General features: G+C 34.4%; 1 protein-coding gene across 1 annotated transcript in view; it reads left to right on the top strand.

Moving 5' to 3' along the window:
• The first annotated feature begins 2,470 nt into the window (after window positions 1-2,470).
• LOC149794055 (uncharacterized) overlaps window positions 2,471-8,170 on the top strand; it is a 29,270-nt gene continuing 23,570 nt past the window's right edge. Inside the window, exon 1 of the mRNA XM_089969084.1 lies at window positions 2,471-2,563. The gene's annotated coding sequence lies outside the window, so the exon portion shown is untranslated. The remainder of the gene's footprint in view (window positions 2,564-8,170) is intronic.

Below are 8,170 nucleotides of genomic sequence, written 5' to 3'. Positions count from 1 at the left end.
GAACCTCGTAGAAATTATGTACTTGATAATAATCATGTACACGCAGTGTGGCCCTGACGAAAACCAATCATTTTAATCGAAGACATAACATTTTTAAAAAATTGTTTATATCTTAAACAGTCCCATCGTGATCTCGACAACAACCAATCGTTTTAAAATAAAAATAAAACTTATTTACGTGGTTGCTACTAAGTTTGACTCAAGGTCAGGATCTAGATCAACAACTGGTGTTTACTAAAACAGTCAAGGTCAAACTATTTTATGGAAAAAGTATCTCCAGTGAATAAATTTACATTACTATAGCATGTAATGAAAAATAAAAAATAAAACTGACAATTGAATTGAAATAAATATATATTAAATCAGATATAATTAAGTAAAATATACATAACACTATATAGTCTTAATTATGCGATTAGTTTGATCTTGTTCTGTTTTTAGATTGAGTAGGAATAGGCATAAAATAATTGCCATGTACACAATAAATTTAAAAGTATAGAATAAGCTAAGGTGAGATAAGTACTAAAGTATCTAATATGAAGTAGTTTGAAATATCGATAAACTATTTATAAAAACATTGTTTTTTGTTTTATTGGGTGGTGATAAAGAAAAGCATGTACTGAAAATGACAGCTGCTGCTGCTGACTACACACTGAAAGCAGAGACAATTGGAAAATTTCCGTTATTACATCACCAAATAGTTTGAGGAAACGTGTTAAGGACATAATTGCCGAACTTAGAGCTCTTGAAAAATAGATTGATGGCAAGCTGCATGAACTGAAAAATTCATTCTAAAATTTATTAGGCATTGTAACTAGTGTAGTGTAGACAGAGTAAAATGAACATTGTAGACAGAGTAAAATGAACATCGTTCAGTGACGGTACATTATTCTAATGCCCAGATGTAGGATGTTTAGTATTAATGGGAATTATATCAATGATCATACTCATGACTTCATGTGTTTTGTAAATAAATTTGCAAGAAATGTTCCTTGCATGAAGTAATAGTAAGTATTAACTTGTGTTTACATAGCTTCATTTATGCATCCTTTAAAATTAATGTAATAATGCACATTGGAAAACGTGCTTTTGAACCTTGAAAACCTTGAAATTTAAAAAGAAATGTGCTACAAACCCTGTAATCTTGAATGGAAAGTTTTATTGACATAGGGGTTTTCACTAAAAAAAAACAATTATGATATTTACTTTGTCCTAAACTACATTTTTGTAGAAATCTTTCCTCGAATATGGTAGGCATCTTTAACTTCGTCTTGCAGCTACCATAGTGGCAGTCTTGACAATCTTGCCACTACGTTTTCAGAATTGTGATGTATTGACACAAGGTTTTCACCGAAAGACTTCTTCAGAGTATTTAGTCTTAAATTAAAAAAGGTGCCCTGCAGACATCCTATATGGCTGCCACAATAAACGTATTGAAGGGAGATCAAAAATAGGTGATGTCACCTTATACTGATTTAATTTTAATATTTGTGCTAGTAGGACTTTTAACGTAGCTTTTAACAATTTTTCAGTCATCGCCACGATATCTGCAGTGTGGCAGTTTATAGCTATGTCTAGCACTGGGGCATCATGCTGCAGACACATAGCAGATGTCCCACCCAGTCACATTATCCTGACACTAGGCTGATCAGTCCTAACAGTTATTCTTAATGCTGAGCGCTTAGCGAGGCAGCTGTTAGTACCATTTTTGTAAGTCTTTGGTATGATTCCGCTGGGGTTCGAACCCACGACCTCCTACTTCCGAGGCGGGCTGCAACAGCTAATGTGAATATTTAGTCAACTCTTGGCATTCTAAAAGAAGAAATTGTATTGAATTCATAGACAGTAGAGCATTAGTCATAGCAAAGGAAGTGTTGGCTGTACCGACAGTGGGCTCCAAATTGTTTTTACATTATTTCATGTAGTAAATGTTCTTTTGTGTCTTCCAGGTCAGCCTTGTTTGATATGAAATCAAAGTAGAGCTCTTGCAAGTTTATTTTATTCAAAATTTAAATGTAAATAGAAGATTTTCCGATAATAATAATAGATTTTAAAAAATTACTGGCAAGATTCATTTAAATCTCTAAATAAAATAAGACCTGCAGAAATCTTGAAATCTACTCCAGTCTCAGTTGTACAAAACTTTTCATAACAACACTGTTGCAAACTAAATGTTTCATCGTTTCTTCCTTACTATTGCAGTGAGAGCACCCTTGATAAGCTACAGAACCAATTTTGAATAAAAAAATAGTTGGAGTTAAAAGTGCATGTACTTCCATTTAAACAGTGATGTTGATCCCTACAAGTTGTAGAGTGTGTATGTAATTGGTGTATTCAATAATGTTCTCCATCTTTATGATAAATGGTGCTACCACACAGCTCTGGATCAGATTTTATGATTTTTATTAACAGATACTGAACACAGTCTATATTGTTGTTAGATCGGTTAAAGTGTTTAGAACTGCGAGTCATTTTGGTTAAAGATATCCCTAAAGTGCTTTTTTATTCTCACTTGGAATTCCCATCGAGTCTCACCTACATATTGTTTGCACATGGATGGCAGGTAAGTAAGTAGATGACGTTTCATGAGGTACAATGTCCTAATTTTGATTTAAATGTGAGGTTTGTAAATGTGCTTCTAAATATTTTAGAGTGATCCATTTCATGCAGAAAAAGCAATAAATGGTCTTGTTGTTGTTGTGGGGTTTAACGCCATTTTTCAGCACGATAGGCTATACATGGCGGCCAGTATTAATGGTGGAGGAAGAACCCGGAAAACCCCGGAAAGAACCACCGACCCACGAGAAGCTACTGGCAGGCTTTCTCACATGCCCACATTGGCTGAATCTTAGACTCGAACCGCCGCAGACAGAGGTGAAATAAATGGTCTCGCTACTTTGCAGATGTTTTACTCATTAAGCCTGGATGCTTACTTGTTAACATGGCTTTTATCAATTGATTGCTAAATTTAGAACCAATCTACTGTGCTATTATTGGTTGATTTTGGAATATCTCGGAGAGAATCAGTTTGACAATTGGCTAAAAAAGAGGAATGGTTTCCATAGTGTTTGGAATGTATAGTTTAGTGTGATTAAGCTGGATTTGTTCCCAGTTGTGTCCATATCTCCAAATGATCATATTTGGGTTCAGTGAAGTCGGTGTACCTTGAACTTCGATGTTTCTTCCCATAGTTCTTTGATCTAACTTTCTTTGAAGAGTGGCCGCTTGACAATTTTATCATTCGAGACCCATCTGCATCAATTGAGCGTGCAACTTAATATACGGCCTGCAATAATAGGTCCTGACAATAGGAATACGTGTATTTGTCTTGTGACCAAAATTGCAGCCTTATCAGAGGCACCAGCAATTTGGGGTATATAAACCTCTCACTAATAAGACACAGTGATTAGGTGAACAAATGAATAGACCAGATCAATTCCCTCTGATGAGTTAGAAATGTAGCAAAACCAGTCGGGGACCTGGGGTGACTTGGTCATCCCAGCAGATGTGAGGGAACATCACATCAGGCATCATCTGAAGTAACTATATGTATATCCGTATTTATGGTATAAAAAAGTAAACAAAAATTTGAATGAACACGAGGTTCTTATAAAAGATTTATTATTATTATTAGCTGGTATTGTAAGAAAATGTTGATGACATAACATCATATATTGCCACCATGACGGTCATCTTCAAAATATAATAAATGCAACTGGAATGAATAGACATCTTGACATGGACTTTTACGGGGAAGATGTGTTTTTCTAATAAAATGATGCTGTTCTTATCGTCCAATGTGGCTGCCATGATGGCAGTCTTGAAATCACTATTCCCACTATATGCATGCCCCATTTGACAGAGCTTTGACCAAGACTTCAAATGATTTCTAGTTGGCCCATAATTAAAATGGTACAGAGCAAGTCAGTATGATTGCTATGGTGATGCCTTTCAAGAATATCAGATGGTGGTTTCAACATGCAGTAGTTAAAATGAAGAAATGATCTTGTCTTGGTCTCCAGTAAAACTTTTCAGTCAGTAGGATGTCGGCTCCATCAATAGACTCTTGTTTGGGTCACTTGGCTTTAAGGTTGGTTAAGCTTATGACATGTCCCTTAACGCGTCCATCGACAATTGCTATTTTCTTCCTCTAATCAAATTTTTGTATTATATACATATAGAGCATCCTGGTGTGAAGGTCTTAAAAATGTGTAAAAGTGATGTTCACCTGCCATAAATGTCCCCGTTACACAAATTAGTAACCCTGTAAATGCCATATACAAAGCCTCTGAACAATAATTTACATGTTGTTAGGTATATTTAATTTGCACTGGTCGTTTCTTAGGTTTTTTTTTTAGGAGGAGGGAGTTGTTTATTTTATGATATGCTGTGGGTTATGTAGATTTTTTTTTGAAAATCAGTGACAGTTTTGGTTCAACATTCTTTACTTTTTTCTGACTGAATGATAAATATTAGGATTATTGTCTTGATCCGAGTCGAGGACATTGTTTACCATGTTTTTATTATAATGTCAGTAACAGACCTTCTAAGTGTAACAGATTTTGTCATATTACATTTGGAAATTCTAGAATGAAATTTTCCATCAGGTAATATGTTGTTGTCCTTTTTTTTTGTTGAAAATGCTATTGTGACCTACTTGTCAGGTAGAGGAGTATAAAATCTAGTTAGTTGAAAAAAATATTCTTGCAATAACATCTGAAGCAGAAATAAGTCTTTTTGTTGTGTTCAACAGTTCATTTGGGATGGAATTTATTGATTCAAATTATTTATTTACTGGAAATATAAAGTACTTATCTAATATAATAATATTGGACATAGGGACTTGGATTGATAGTGAAATTCACATAAGGATATATTCTTGGATATTATTGTTGTGATTCAACAAGACTTTCAAAGCACATCATTACAATTCAAGCCATCACAGTTGCATCTACACTTTCAGTGTTGGATTTATTTTGGAATACCACTTAAGTTTATTCAGAACTCTAATTATTGGGACTTGTGTTAGAATTTCTACGAGTATTTGGGATTTAATGTGCAATGCCATAAGCTACCATGTTTACATTTTCACTTCCTATTTTAGGGAAATAAATTGTTGAATTTTACAAAACATGTTGGTTTGCATTCATATCTACTACTTTGTTTAGGACCATAGAGTCATAAATGTATATACTGTATGTCTGTGTTATATCTTATCACCAAAGCATAGTAAATACTGTTTGCATATAGGATTATGAAATGTAACACAATTTTAATCATGCAATAGTCATCCAGCCCAGGTAGAAACGCGCCTCGTTTTAAGATCTGAACATTCTCAATCACAGTGTTGCAAGCCAAGGGCGACAATCGACTACACTCAATATGTCTGATCTTAAAACGAGGCAGTTTTTATCATTAGGGTACATGGTTGAAGCAATTTTTTGAAGGATTGTAGGAAAAGTAATAAATGGCATTGGCTGGTTGCATTCCCAACTGATATTTATAGATGGTATTGAGACTGCTCCAGTGGTCTAATGGTTAGATCATCCACCTTAGTTATGTGAGTTCGCATGTTCGAACCCCAGCCGAGTCATGACAAAGATTTACAACAAATGATAATAACATCTGCCTGTCTAGGTGCTTGGCATTAAGAAATTACTGGTAGTACTGGTATGCATGGCATCAGGATATTGTGACTGGGTGGGACATCATGCTACACATCTGCGACATAATGCCCCAGTGCTAGACATCACTATAAACTTCCATGCTGCAGACATCGCAGCAATATGACAAAGCTTTTTTAAAGCTATGTTAAAAAATCCAAATCACACACACACACAGATGGCACTGCAGGCAAGTAGGCCCCTCATCCGGAACAACTTATTTTATCTTGCATCATGGGTCTGTTGTTGTACAAGACGCATTTGACATTTGAATAACAAAAATTCTTAATACATGCAGGAAAAGATGTGTCGTGCCAAACAGTTCGCAGATGGGTGGACATATCTTTCCTATAATACAAAGAACATTCGAATGTATAGATGCATGATATAAGGTGTAGAGGAGTAGTATTTAAAAAGTGGCTACCACCAAAAACAACTATGAAATTGCAACATATCATATTAGGCTTATTTATTTCTGTTTTAGTGAAGACAAATTTTGTATTGTGTTATTTGTACTCTAACAAGAGCTATCATAAACATGAAGTAGTGACAATATATAATAATAATAAGAAAAATAACACTTCAATAAACAAATAACACCTGCAATTATAACATAAATACCCCCAATTACCCGTACGAAATCATACGTGTCATATACGTACTACAGGCGTATTCTGCACCTAAAATAAGGGTTCTCTTTGGTTTATGAGAATATGAGAAAAGTGTAATACTAGCGTATCTCCAGCGTAATATTAGCATATTTATGGCGTAATACTAGCGTACTTTAGGCAAAAAAAGAGGCGAATTATTTAAATTAGTAAGCCTGTATTAAAATAAATAAATGTAAAAAGTTGTATCACAGGCATAAAACATTGAAGTACAGGTGTAAGTTATAGGCGTAAAACATCAAAGTAATATTACAGACGTAATACAGACGATACAAAGGTACAGGCGTAAAGCAAACCCAAAATTACAGGCATAAAACATTGGCATAAACTAGTCCAACATATAAGACCTGACACTGATATTATGTTGTGGGCGTCAATAATCAGAAGTCTAAGCATGGCATGAAAAACTCCAGGAAGATCTGTACTGCTCACAATAGGCCTGCTTCGAATATTAGTATAACTGAAAGTCCTTTCCATTTCTATATGTCTTTCAAAAAAAAATCATTTTGCATCAACTGTCCTTTACAGAATTACCTCAAAGCACGCTAAGTTTCCATGGTCACAGTTCCCATCAATATCAAAATCATTGCACATGGCAGAAAGGTAGGACATAACCTCTGGAGTTATTAAAAGGCAGAACAACTTCAGGACATTTGTTGATGGAACTGGAACATATATGAACTAAATGTCAAGCGAAACACACACACACACACACACACACACACACACACACAGATATATATATATATATATATATATATATATATATATATATATATATATATATATATATATTCATCAATGTTATTTATTGACTCTCCTTTTACATAGCATGGCATTGATATATACAAATTACAGTATATATAGTTGTATTTAATTTTGTATTGAGTGATTATATACATTAGTCGTTTAATTTAAAAAGGGGTTTTGAAAATGCTTTTAAATATATAAAATTGGAGTGATTACTATATTTTTAAGAGATAAAGTAAACATGGTTACTTTGTTCTCTCCGGATATGTAGTTTTATTAATGTCCTGTTGTTGGACCCTCGATGTTTCTGTGAGTGGTGTATCCTCTAGTGAATCACTGCCGACTGCGGAAGGGCTGGAGAACTGGTTCATGAGTACTGTTTGGTTCATATTTCTTAGCTGATTTTACAGGCCGCAAAAGCCTCCATTTTCTGCTTCTCAGCCTTATCTGATGATGGTGTCACCTTTTCTTTTTTCTTCCCAACAGCTTTATTCCCTACCTCTTTCTGTGTTTTACTTTTCTTTTAATTTATCCGTCTCTTTTCTCATCATCTTTCTAGCAGCAGGAAGATTTTCAGTGTTGTTTCACATGTCAAGCTCAAACATATCGTCTGGAATTTCTCCTTCATACTTTGGCTTGAAGGACTTGACAACAGATTCATAAGCCCCCTTGGCAAATTTCTTGAACACTGCTTCATTATCTAAAACAACGTATCTTTTATAAATGTCTTTTTTTTAAATCATGTTTGGTTTTTGTACATACAGAAATATTAATAATTGTCTCAGCACCCGTGCAGCAGTTGCAAATTATGACTGTTCTGGTAAAGCACCATTGAACTGGTCTGACTGTAATCTGATATTTAAGAAGCACCACAAGGGTATTTGGAACAACATTTTTCTTACTTGGTTCTTAAAATGCTAAGCTTCTCCGTCAAAAATGTCCCACAATGAAATTTTCTTTAATCAGCTTAAAATGGATGTTAACCTAAGTTCTGACAGTCAGACGTGTTTTATAAATTTCTCATAATGTACAATACTTAAAAATGTATTTACTTGCATATCGGCAAAGTACACAGTTGTTTTATCTTCA

The sequence above is a fragment of the Sinohyriopsis cumingii genome, chromosome 8 (genome assembly GCF_028554795.1).
Source record: "Sinohyriopsis cumingii isolate HCF-2022 chromosome 8, ASM2855479v2, whole genome shotgun sequence".
Taxonomy (NCBI): Eukaryota; Metazoa; Mollusca; class Bivalvia; order Unionida; family Unionidae; genus Sinohyriopsis; species Sinohyriopsis cumingii.
Note: the sequence above shows the minus strand (reverse complement) of the source record. Positions and strands in the feature narration are given on the sequence as shown.